We start from the raw sequence: 13,240 nt of genomic DNA on the forward strand, positions 1-13,240 counted from the left end.
GTCGTGTTTCTCCCACTTACAAGGAGACGGCACGAGCGTGAGGTCGGGGATTTGTCCGAAATTTTGCGTGTTGAAAGAGGACTCCTAACACCTCACGTGGTTAAAATATTAGGAAGCACTACCCGGAAAATACCGGGAAAAATCGATTCAAAGTGTTTTAGGTGCCTTACGAGTATAAAATGTTATTTCATTGCCGATCCGCCATCTGGCCTAGATGTTAGCCGGCACGGTAGCTCAGCGTGTTCGGTCAGAGGGCTAGCTGCCCTCTGTAGTAAGAAAACTGAGTTAATGGATCAACGACGAACTGAAACGGGTGTCTTGCGACGTCCGCCCCGAGCAGATACAACGAACCAAAGCGAACAAAATGAGATTTAAAAATAATAATAATAATAATAATGTTCAGGACTCGGACTCTTACGTCAGAGGTCTCGGGTTCTGTTCCTCCTCTGGCACTTTTTTTTCTTCTGTTTGATTTTCTTTTGTTAGTCCGCCAATTATTCAGAAAGTGTCCCAGACCTACATTACCTTTAACAAATTAGTTACATTATTGAATAAAAATTATTTTCTTTTTGTCCAACAACACAATTTATGGCGGTGGGTTTTCCATTTTTCATTGTAAGGTATATAAGGAGAATCATTGGGTTTTTAATCAGAATAACAAATTGGATTGGGAAACATTCAATTTTTATACATATAATAATTATAAACAAGAACCGCAGTGGTAATTATCGTAAAACCAAACAAAACAATAATCTTAGCGGCATCTTGCTCAACATATAAAAGCGGATTTTTTACACTCACAGGGCGTTTGCAATAAATCTGTATAAAAATATGCCCCCTTAACATTTACGAAAATGTTTTGAGTTTCTGATAATTTTGAGCCAAATCAGGCATATTGAATCGTGTCTCGGAATATTGGTGACGATAACTGATGGTGAATTATAGAATGAATTTTTATACAGTCTCCCTGGGAATTAATTTCACGATTCTCCTGTAACAGTGCGCTGCAATTTTGCAAGCAACAGAAGAAAAAAAAAAGTGCCAGAGGAGGAATCGAACCAGAGACCTCAGGCGTAAGGGTCCGACTGCTAACCGTGTGGGCCAGACGGCGGCTCGGCAGTGGACTAACATTTTATACTCATAAGCCTCCTAAGAAACTTTGGATCGATTATTCTCGGGATTTTCCAAGTAGTGCGTCCTAATATTTTAACCACGTGAGGTGTTAGGGGTCCTCTTTCACCACACAAAATTTCGGACAAATCCCGGACCCCACGCTCGTGCCGTCTCCTTGTCAGACTCGGGCGTGTAAACTGCCGGTGCGGTTGTCACAGCTGTAAGGGGTTCACCACAATGCTGGAGCAAATGTAACTCGATGTATTGCTCGCTTGCTAGAACGACAATTTTCTGGCGCTGCCTGAGATAGATAATATCTTTTCCCCTGTCAAAAAGAGAGCTGCAATAGATTCGCAGGTGAGAGAAGTCTCTACGGCAGTTGCAGTCGCTCGCTGCTACAGTATAGTTTGCAGGCTGCCGCTGGTACAGCGCAGTTTACTATTAGTAGTTGTTAAAGTCACAGTGCAGAACAGATTGTAAAATTTTGTTATATGGAACTGAATAATAATTGTGATCAGCCACAGAGCTAAATAGTACTATGAAATGAGATGATGATGAACAAATGAATAATTGTTAATATAATGAAAAATCAACAGTGTGATTGAGCCAACCATCTATTGTAAGGTAAATTTTATTATTTTTGTTGGCACGCGCGTAGTTAAGTAACTTGTCTGAGATGTTAATATGAATTTGTTTCAATCTTTTCTTTTGCGATTCGTCAGTACCAGTTGACCCAGATTTGTAATATATTCAATTTTCCCGTGTAATGGATTGTAGGTCTTCATCAATAACGTAAAAAAAAATATTCAGAATATAATTGTTTTTACCGGTCAACTGTAAAAGTATAATTTCCCCTTAAGTCGTTGCCAGTCCCGATCTAAATTAAAATATTCCAGAATTTTTGTCAGATCATAGTCATGTGCTCTTTAGTAATCAGACGACCAGCTGCGCAGGTGTGTCACTAAGTAAAGTCTGTTTTTCTAGTAATTCAGATCTCAGACAAATGTCATCCAGTATTAGTAGACAGGCCAGCATTGCACTAAGCTGTGCCATTTACGACCAGATATATAGTTAGTGTTATCCGGCGACACCATCACGAGGTAAGAATTTTTCAGTTTATTTCTCACGGACAGATTCAGATTGATTTCACAGGGTCATGGGGTAGTGCTGCTTACGTCAAAATTTATCAGTTTATCATGAGTTAAGATTTATCAGTTTTCATTCGTCAGAGTTTTACTATCCAAATTTTATTATTTTTATTTTCTGTTTGGGAAGGTTACACAACATAATTTTTTTTTATTTTTTTTATTTTTTTTATTTTTTATTTTTTATTTTTTTTTTTTTATACGGGAAGGTTACACAGCACCGCGGCGGACGCGGCGTTCAATCTGCGGAATTGAAGCCAACTGCCGCCAACATCAAATCTTACTGACTAAAATGGGAGCTAATCCCCGTAATAGCGGAGCATTAGCGGTATTGACGTGGTCACTGCCATCAGCGCAAATAGCTACCGCATTGTCCGCGGGTGCCTTCGGTCGATTGATACCTGTCGCCATTCGAACACGGACTGCACACGGAGACCACGCTCGCTACTGATGGGTGTTTTCAGGTTGATTCGCAGAGAAGGGAAACGAGAGCTGTCGTTTTCTACAATAACAGGCCGTTTTCTACTGCACCACCAGTATTTTACTGACAGATATACGTGAAAACTGTGCGACTGAAATGGGAATTTTAGCTGCAGGAAGCACGTCCCACATCACCCTTTTGTCGATCTTAATTTTCGTTTCCTCTCTTCGCCGCCATCTGAAATTATTTGTTGCTGTCTTCAACCTCTTTCTCTCTTCTATCAAACGTAAATTTTAGCATCTTCTACGTATAAAGTCTCCAATAATTGCTTCCCAGTTTTCTGTTGACTCTACTATAACAAGTTTTATATAGAGCCTAAGCAACTGGATTGTGGACGAAGCCAACGAAAGTATAGTAATGCTGACAAGAAAATGAAAATGATATCACCACTTTGTTACATTGATTGTCTGCAACCCGCTATTGAAAATACTTATGTGAAAAAAAATATGTGCTATAAATTGGCCTATTAACTAATATTTGGCAATATGAACTAAATAAATTTCATAACATACCTGTTTCTATTTTGCATTGACACTGATTCACTATTGTCTTGGACTGCGTTGACACTCGCCAAACTAAACGCATTGTATTATGTGCACTCCACAGCTGTTTCTCTTTTCTTGCAGTGCCCAGTAGCCCTGCCACCTATTTTCATAGTCGTGACCCAAATGTTATAATTCTTCCGTCGCTTTACACTTTCCTAGTTGTGCGTTCTCCAGATACATTTCCAAAAACATTTTCATTGACTCTTTGTCAACATTCGCTATCGGCAGAGCACCTTCTGTTAAGAATACAGTACCTTTGTTAGTACCAATATTCTCTTCACCTTTGCCTTGCTTCACTGTTTTCCTACCGTCCCTTACTACAGGGTTTTTCAGGAGTAATGGTCAACATTAAAGCATATGACACGAATAATAATTCGAAACCAAAAAGTCAAATAAACATGGGGTCTAAAACGCATACCTTGAGAGCTATGACCAATTTTTGATTATCGATACTGTGAAACAAATCTCTTCTACTGGAAGCTCTTTGCTTTCCATATTTTGGGAAGTGGTAGCATGAACTAAAACAAGAAGAAAAGTCCAGTAAATATTTGCGCTAAATTGTGTAACTTAAGAGCTATCAGCACCTGTTTATCTTCGCTATTCTGAAACACAACTCTTCTAATGAACAGGTGCTCATAACTTTTAAGGTATGCATTATCGAGCACATGTTTACTGGACATCTTTTTGTTTTTCTGATCCATACCAACACTTCCCAAAATATGGAAAGCAAAGAGCTTGCAGTAGAAGAGATTTGTTTCATAGTATCTAAGATCAAGAATTGCTCATAGCTCATAAGGTATGACCCCTTGTTTACTTGACTTTTTAGTTTCAAATGATCATTCCTGTTATAACCCTGAATATTGACCACCACTTCCCTAACACCCTCTATACAAAGGCACTTTGCAATCATTTTCTTGTCTATCAGTATTTATTTTCATTTCTGTTACATCTTCTTCTTCCCTGTATTTCTTTCCGACGATAATTCTTGTCACTTTAAACTAGAATAAATATGACTTCGGATAAATGTGCTCACGCTTCTTATCTTTTTATTTTTACCAGTATTCGAAACAATTTACTCGCTGCTTTCTCGGTTCACAAATTTCAGATGGGCCCTTATTTCCAACATTTTTACCCAGAGATTCGAAGGATATATCTAAACTGTTGGTCACTGGATTTAAATTCCGTTTTTTCACTGGATTTTTAACTTATTTTTGCACAGTGCATTTTTGAATGTTTTCTTTAGATCAGAAACGTCATGACAGCATCCAAGCTACGGTTACTTTTCCTCCCGGTAATGAACAATAATTCTGGGGCTATACTTCCAAAAATATCAGTAGATAAACGAGGCTGTGCTTGTTAACGAAGTTCATTCGGTATATACAGGGTTATTACAAATGATTGAAGCGATTTCACAGCTCTACAATAACTTTATTATTTGAGATATTTTCACAATGCTTTGCACACACATACAAAAACTCAAAAAGTTTTTTAGGCATTCACAAATGTTAGATATGTGCTGCTTTAGTGATCCGGCACACATCAAGCCGATAATCAAGTTCCTCCCACACTCGGCGCAGCATGTCCCCATCAATGAGTTCGAAAGCATCGTTGATGCGAGCTCGCAGTTCTGGCACGTTTCTTGGTAGAGGTGGTTTAAACACTGAATCTTTCACATAACCCCACAGAAAGAAATCGCATGGGGTTAAGTCAGGAGAGCGTGGAGGCCATGACATGAATTGCTGATCATGATCTCCACCACGACCGATCCATCGGTTTTCCAATCTCCTGTTTAAGAAATGCCGAACATCATGATGGAAGTGCGGTGGAGCACCATCCTGTTGAAAGATGAAGTCGGCGCTGTCGGTCTCCAGTTGTGGCATGAGCCAATTTTCCAGCAGAAGAAAAAGGGGCCGTAAACTTTAAACCGTGAGATTGCACAAAACACGTTAACTTGTGGTGAATTGCGAATTTGCTGCACGAATGCATGAGGATTCTCTACCTCCCAGATTCGCATATTGTGTCTGTTCACTTCACCATTAAGAAAAAATGTTGCTTCATCACTGAATACAAGTTTCGCACTGAACGCATCCTCTTCCATGAGCTGTTGCAACCGCGCCGAAAATTCAAAGCGTTTGAGTTTTTCATCGAGTGTCAGGGCTTGTAGCAATTGTAAACGCTAAGGCTTCCGCTTTAGCCTTTTCCGTAAGATTTTCCAAACCGTCGGCTGTGGTACGTTTAGCTCCCTGCTTGCTTTATTCGTCGACTTCCGCTGGCTACGCGTGAAACTTGCCCGCACGCGTTCAACCGTTTCTTCGCTCACTGCAGGCCGACCCGTTGATTTCCCCTTACAGAGGCATCCAGAAGCTTTAAACTGCGCATACCATCGCCGAATGGAGTTAGCAGTTGGTGGATCTTTGTTGAACTTCGTCCTGAAGTGTCGTTGCACTGTTATGACTGACTGATGTGAGCGTATTTCAAGCACGACATACGCTTTCTCGGCGCCTGTCGCCATTTTGTCTCACTGCAATCTCGAGCGCTCTGGCGGCAGAAACCTGAAGTGCGGCTTCAGCCGAACAAAACTTTATGAGTTTTCCTACGTATCTGTAGTGTGTCGTGCCCATATGTCAATGAATGGAGCTACAGTGAATTTATGAAATCGCTTCAATCATTTGTAATAGCCCTGTATAGGAAAACCATACTACAGAAGGCCGCCCGGCTAGCGGCGCGGTGTAGCGCGCTGCTTCCCGACCGGGTGATTGCTGCGCAACACTGGGTCCAAGTACGCGTACACCATTATTACTCTACCACACAAACACTGGGTATACACTCGTCTTGTCCGTGACGTTCCCTGGGGCAGAGGGAGGGGGGGCGGGGGGGCAGGGGGCTTCCACTAGGTGCCAATCCGCACAGTAATCCTGGATACTGGATTCGTTATGGGACGGCGGTGAGACGGGTGGACTGCTGTGGCCTGTTGTGGAGTTGTGTACCACCGAGTGCTGTGGTAGGACGCAGCCTGTCCGTCGTTTCTAGGTCCCCGGTTCAATACACAATACACACTACAGAACCTGATCTTAGAAATGAAGATATTGCTGTACTTTTTCAACAAGACTAACATTATCTTATTTATTCAGCTGTTATTTCTTTCAAGTAGAAGAATGTTACTTTACTTTAGAAGTTACATAACCTTCATGATGTAATGGTCGCCTGGTCGTAGATATTGCTAATTGCTATACTCGCACTATTTCACTCCCATTTACGGAGCTTGTTAGCACTTGATGTTAGGGTGGCGCCATTAAAATGCATTGTGTTGTGGTAATCGCTGCTACTTGCTGGATCGCTGCTGTGCCTCGATGCTGATGCTGGCTCTAAATCTGGTTGTCTAGGGTTAAAAACATGAGGTCCCGTGTTTTTTATGTGCTTTTGATGATAAAGAACGAGCGAAACCAACAAATATGTAAACTTCAAATATTTATTACTCTGGTGGCCATCTTAATTCCACTGTCCACCAAAGACCATGACTCTACACAAAGTAGTACTTACGTTACATGTTCTTTCCATTGTTTATCCACCTCAAACAATAACACACAAACACACTTTACCAAAGTGACATTCCGACTGCCTCCCGACCGTTCTTGCAGCTTGTATTTATAACATTGTCAAAGAACTACTAAAAAGAGATATGGTTTACAAGTCACATGTACATCTGTTATCATAATTTGTGCAGAAAAGCAATTAATTTGCATCGAGTGACATAATTTAACATGTTATTAAAATGACAGACAGATTTGTTGACTTGACAGAATAATTCTTTGTTACAAAAAGGCCGTTTTTTAGAAGTTTGTCAATTGACTTCTCTAATTTGCATAGATAAGTAAATAACTTGAATTATTAAGAATTACATTGGTTTTCGTCTAAAATAGGATTGATTTCGTGAATACTGAGTGAAAACGCTCCTAGTGAACAAATAGGTTTCACTGGGTGATTTTTATTTAAGGAGATCCAAAATACCTAAGTTGGCCACTATTTTTCGTACTTCATATTAATTATTTAAGATGAACTCAGTGTTTTTACATGATGACATTTGCTGTATCAGTGATCAAGTGATATAAACTTTTGTGTGGGTCAGTTACTCAGTATAATTTAATGGGTTGACTGTTTATGCAGACATGTTATGCAATCATTGTTAACATACACAATAACTTTCCTATAATCATAAATACTCGTTAAACTGGTTGAATTTGGAGGGTATCGCATACTTCGGTACAGTAAAGCCTTTAATATGTTCCGTTACAATGACTGGCAACATTCCAAAATAATGTGGCAAATAAATCTTTCACTGAAGTGCACTAGTGTTCTAATTTCAGGGAAGAAAATTTTTTTGCAGTTTTATTGTACCCATGTCAATGATGAACAGCGTCAGTCTTCAGCTTGAAGGAAAACACTACGTGTTTGCATTTGCTTCAGTACCGACATTATAATAAATTATGCAAATAAAGAATTTGCTCTCGTTTATGTAAGCGATGACAGTCAAAGGCAGCGATTGTGATGTAAGGGACTATGACTAATGGTTTATCTCACTACGACGCACAGATGTCACAATTCGATAAGGTTTTATACACACAGAAAATTTAAAGTCGATTATTCAACTGAAAGAGCATGCTCTACACAACTCACGAAGGACCATTAATCCCTAGACATGTACACTGCATGTGCTGAACCGAGCGAGGTGGCGCAGTGGTTAGACACTGGACTCGCATTCGGGAGGACGACGAAGGACGATGATTCAATCCCGTGTCCGGCCATCCTGATTTAGGTTTTACGTGATTTCCCTAAATCACTCCAGGCAAATGCCGGGATGGTTCCTCTGAAAGGGCATAAGAAATGTTATGCATCCTATATTTCTATGACATTCTGCAACCGCTCGTATTATCTCATAAATCGACAACAATATGACATGTAGACAGCCACTGTGGGTGTTGAAGCCCATCACAGTCATACGCAAAAGGAAACTGCAGTCTTATCAGGTCTTAGGATTAGACGAAGGATTCTCTAAAACGTCTCGTTGAACACTACTCGATACGATTCTGAGAGAAGTAAGACAAAGGTAGGGAAGAGTGCAGACAACATAATACATAATTTTCGGAATAAAATCAGACTTAAAATACAGTGAGATCACTGTAAGAGAAGTGAAAGAAAACATGACTGCGTGCTCACGAGAAAGGGAAAACGACTGGAAAAGACAGAAGAACCACGAGCTTGTACGCAGGACACGTCATGCGAAATAACTGATGCTTAACGTGGTGCCAGCCTGAGTGGCCGAGCGGTTCTAGGCGCTACAGTCTGGAACCGCACGACCGCTACGGTCGCAGGTTCGAATCCTGCCTCGTGATGACTGGGTGTTGTGTGATGTCCTTAGGTTAGTTAGGTTTAAGTAATTCTAAGTTCTAGGGGACGGATGACCTCAGAAGTTTAGTCCCATAGTGCTCAGAGCCATTTGTGCCTTAACGTGGTATATAGTTGATCTGTTGGGCACCAAGCTGAACGAATGCCCTGTGGTTTTCTGTGTATATGACACACACGCAATAGTTGCAATATTCTGTAACACCTTTTTGTCAGACGAAATACCACTTTAAAAAATTATTTTGTCTGATCTAACTACTTAGGAACACTAGTTATCAGTTTAGTTATAGTGATACTTGATCAGTATTTGCTGCACCATGAGAAAGTATCTTCAGGCATCTGTCAACTGCCAATCCTTGCGTTGCTTCCACTGTTCGAATTAAATCTTCAATTCTTTATCTAATGGAAATATTTTTTTCTCATTTGACTTTGTATCTACTGTGCTTAATTAATTCAGTACTCTGTCTTACGTTATTCATCTGGTTAGCTTTCTGTAAAAAACCGGCATTTGTCATTGTTCTGAATGACAAGATATTTGCGACTTTGATCACAATAGTTTTGTTCGTTGGTTAATCAGTTACAATAAATATTTCTGGCGTTTTGCGAGGCTGTTTGCACAGTAATATTTTTGGCCTGTGCATCAAACTCATTATTTTTCCAAGATTCCATTCCTTCTTTTATGTCAGTAGACAATGCAGGGTCGGTATGTAACAAATTCAGTTCATATTATTTTATTCATACGATATTTTAACCTCCACCTCACTTCCTAAGACATCTGATGTTCAGTCAAAGCTTAATTACAGGAACTTAACGGTACCCACTCAGTTACATAAATGATGTGGCTTGAGAACCTTTTAATTTAATTCTGACATTATGAGTCACACTACATACCTGTTGACAAAGTCTGTTATTTAAATTTTGTAAAATCTGATTTGTGAGATAAAACACTACATGTTCCGTGCAAAGACCGTTTTAAAATCCAAACTGAGAGATTAATTAGTCTCTTATTTTTAAGAGAAGTGTTTTACGGTGGTTTACTAGGACCTTCGAGAGCAACGTTAATAATGAGACTAGTTGGTAATTACTAATACCTATCTTAGTAACTTTTTTGTAAAGAGGACTGACAATAATATATTTCAGTCCGTGCAGAAATATCCCTTGTAACAATGACGTAACAAGTATGTCACGGTTTAGATTGTCTGTGTGTGAAGACTATAGCCGGCCGATGTGGCCGTGCGGTTCTAGGCGCTTCAGTCTGGAACCTCGTGTCCGCTACGGTCGCAGGTTCGAATCCTGCCTCGGGCATGGGTGTGTGTGATGTCCTTAGGTTAGTTAGGTTTAAGTAGTTCTAAGTTCTAGGGGACTTATGACCTAAGATGTTGAGTCCCATAGTGCTCAGAGCCATTTGAACCATTTGTGAAGACTAGGCATCTACTACTGTAAGTGAGTTATAACCAGTTGCTTAAGAGTTTTCGTTAGGGAGTGAGTTAGTTACAGTAATTTCTGTGTCAGGGAATACGATAATTGTGAGTTAATCGTATGTGTGTGGCATTGCTTCTTGCTTAAAATTTAACACAGTTCTCATTCGAATGAGCTGATTTTGTGACGTATTGAGTTGTGAACGTAGCTTCCATCACCAGAATCAATTATAAAATTGACGTGTAGCGACTCCTGCAGAGATGAATGAAAATATTTAAAAGGCAAAGTAATGAGAAAGTTATTAGATCCTGTGTGTCATCCAAGGCTGCTAAAATTTGAGATCAGAAATACAGTAATGTTAACTTCCTGTTTTTAACCCCCGACGCAGACAGAGAGGTGTTACCAGTTTAACGTGTGAATATGTGTATCTGTGTATCTCTCTGTGGCACAGTAGCCCCAAGGGAAAAGCCCGATTTCAATGCTGTGTTTTTTTTATTTTTTTATTTCTTTTATTCTAAACCTGGTTTAATCGCAATTGTTCTTAGCTGTGTTTCATGATAGTCTGGTCAGCAGTTTAAATTGCATCAGCTAACTTAAATGAAAGTGTTTTGTGCCAGCTCGTTCTCCTGATATGCACTCCGTAATATTTAAGAGCTACACGTTACGTAGTACCGCACCGTAGAACTCAAAAAGATTTACACAAAAGTCAGTAAGAACATTTGTTTCTCTTTTACGGCTCGTCAGCCATGATTACTTTTGCATTTTGAAACCACCGTTTCATCACCTGCAAAGTAGGAAAAGAGAGATTGTGTGTAAATTGTAAGACATAAACATATGTTCTCACAGAGATTTTTATAGTTCTTCTTGCGATCTACAATCAGCACTAACTCAAATGATTTTGCCCTAATAGTTTAGGCAGTCCAATGGTAGAGACCGCAATAGCAGCCCACTTTTTTCCGACTTCATGTGGAATTATCGCTTATTGCTACCTCAATTAGCTAAGTTTGTAATAAGGAAGTCAATATTTGTTTTGAATTTAAAAAAGAAAGCTCGTAAATCGAATAAAAGTGATAATGTTAAAATGAGATCAGAGTGTTTAATGTATTGTAATTACTAACAGAAACTAATTTTCTCTGGCAGAATTTTGCACAGAGCATAACTTAATCATAGCTAACACTTGGTTCAAGAATCATGAAAGAAAGTTGTATACATGGAAGAATCCTCGACATACTGGTAGGTATCAGATACACTCCTGGAAATGGAAAAAAGAACACATTGACACCGGTGTGTCAGACCCACCATACTTGCTCCGGACACTGCGAGAGGGCTGAACAAGCAATGATCACACTCACGGCACAGCGGACACACCAGGAACCGCGGTGTTGGCCGTCGAATGGCGCTAGCTGCGCAGCATTTGTGCACCACCGCCGTCAGTGTCAGCCAGTTTGCCGTGGTATACGGAGCTCCATCGCAGTTTTTAACACTGGTAGCATGCCGCGACAGCGTGGACGTGAACCGTATGTGCAGTTGACGGACTTTGAGCGAGGGCGTATAATGGGCATGCGGGAGGCCGGGTGGACGTACAGCCGAATTGCTCAACACGTGGGGCGTGAGGTCTCCACAGTACAGTGGTCGCCGGAAGGTGCACGTGCCCGTCGACCTGGGACCGGACCGCAGCGACGCACGGATGCACGCCAAGACCGTAGGATCCTACGCAGTGCCGTAGGGGACCGCACCGCCACTTCCCAGCAAATTAGGGACACTGTTGCTCCTGGGGTATCGGCGAGGACCATTCGCAACCGTCTCCATGAAGCTGGGCTACGGTCCCGCACACCGTTAGGCCGTCTTCCGCTCACGCCCCAACATCGTGGAGCCCGCCTCCAGTGGTGTCGCAACAGGCGTGAATGGAGGGACGAATAGAGACGTGTCGTCTTCAGCGATGAGGGTCGCTTCTGCCTTGGTGCCAATGATGGTCGTATGCGTGTTTGGCGCCGTGCAGGTGAGCGCCACAATCAGGACTGCATACGACCGAGGCACACAGGGCCAACACCCGGCATCATGGTGTGGGGAGCGATCTCCTACACTGGCCGTACACCACTGGTGATCGTCGAGGGGACACTGAATAGTGCACGGTACATCCAAACCGTGATCGAACCCATCGTTCTACCATTCCTAGACCGGCAAGGGAACTTGCTGTTCCAACAGGACAATGCACGTCCGCATGTATCCCGTGCCACCCAACGTGCTCTAGAAGGTGTAAGTCAACTACCCTGGCCAGCAAGATCTCCGGATCTGTCCCCCATTGAGCATGTTTGGGACTGGATGAAGCGTCGTCTTACGCGGTCTGCACGTCCAGCAAGAACGCTGGTCCAACTTAGGCGCCAGGTGGAAATGGCATGGCAAGCCGTTCCACAGGACTACATCCAGCATCTCTACGATCGTCTCCATGGGAGAATAGCAGCCTGCATTGCTGCGAAAGGTGGATATATACTGTACTAGTGCCGACATTGTGCATGCTCTGTTGCCTGTGTCTATGTGCCTGTGGTTCTGTCAGTGTGATCATGTGATGTATCTGACCCCAGGAATGTGTCAATAAAGTTTCCCCTTCCTGGGACAATGAATTCACGGTGTTCTTATTTCAATTTCCAGGAGTGTAGATTATATAATGGTAAGACAGAGATTAAGGAACCAGGTTTTAAATTGTAAGACATTTCCAGGGGCAGATGTGGACTCTGAACACAATCTATTGGTTATGAACTGTAGATTAAAACTGAAGAAACCGCAAAAAGGTGGAAATTTAAGGAGGTGGGAACTGGATAAACTGAATAAACCAGAGGTTGTACAGAGTTTCAGGGAGAGCATAAGGGAACAATTGACAGGAATGGGGGACAGAAATACAGTAGACGACGAATGGGTAGCTGTGAGGGATGAAGTAGTGAAGGCAGCAGAGGATCAAGTAGGTAAAAAGACGAGGGCTAGTAGAAACCCTTAGGTAACAAAAGAAATATTGAATTTAACTGATGTTGTTGTTGTTGTGGTCTTCAGTCCTGAGACTGGTTTGATGCAGCTTTCCATGCTACTCTATCCTGTGCAAGCTTCTTTATCTCCCGGTACCTACTGCAACCTACATCCTTCTG

Source organism: Schistocerca cancellata, chromosome 5 (assembly GCF_023864275.1).
Source record: "Schistocerca cancellata isolate TAMUIC-IGC-003103 chromosome 5, iqSchCanc2.1, whole genome shotgun sequence".
NCBI classification, from domain to species: domain Eukaryota; kingdom Metazoa; phylum Arthropoda; class Insecta; order Orthoptera; family Acrididae; genus Schistocerca; species Schistocerca cancellata.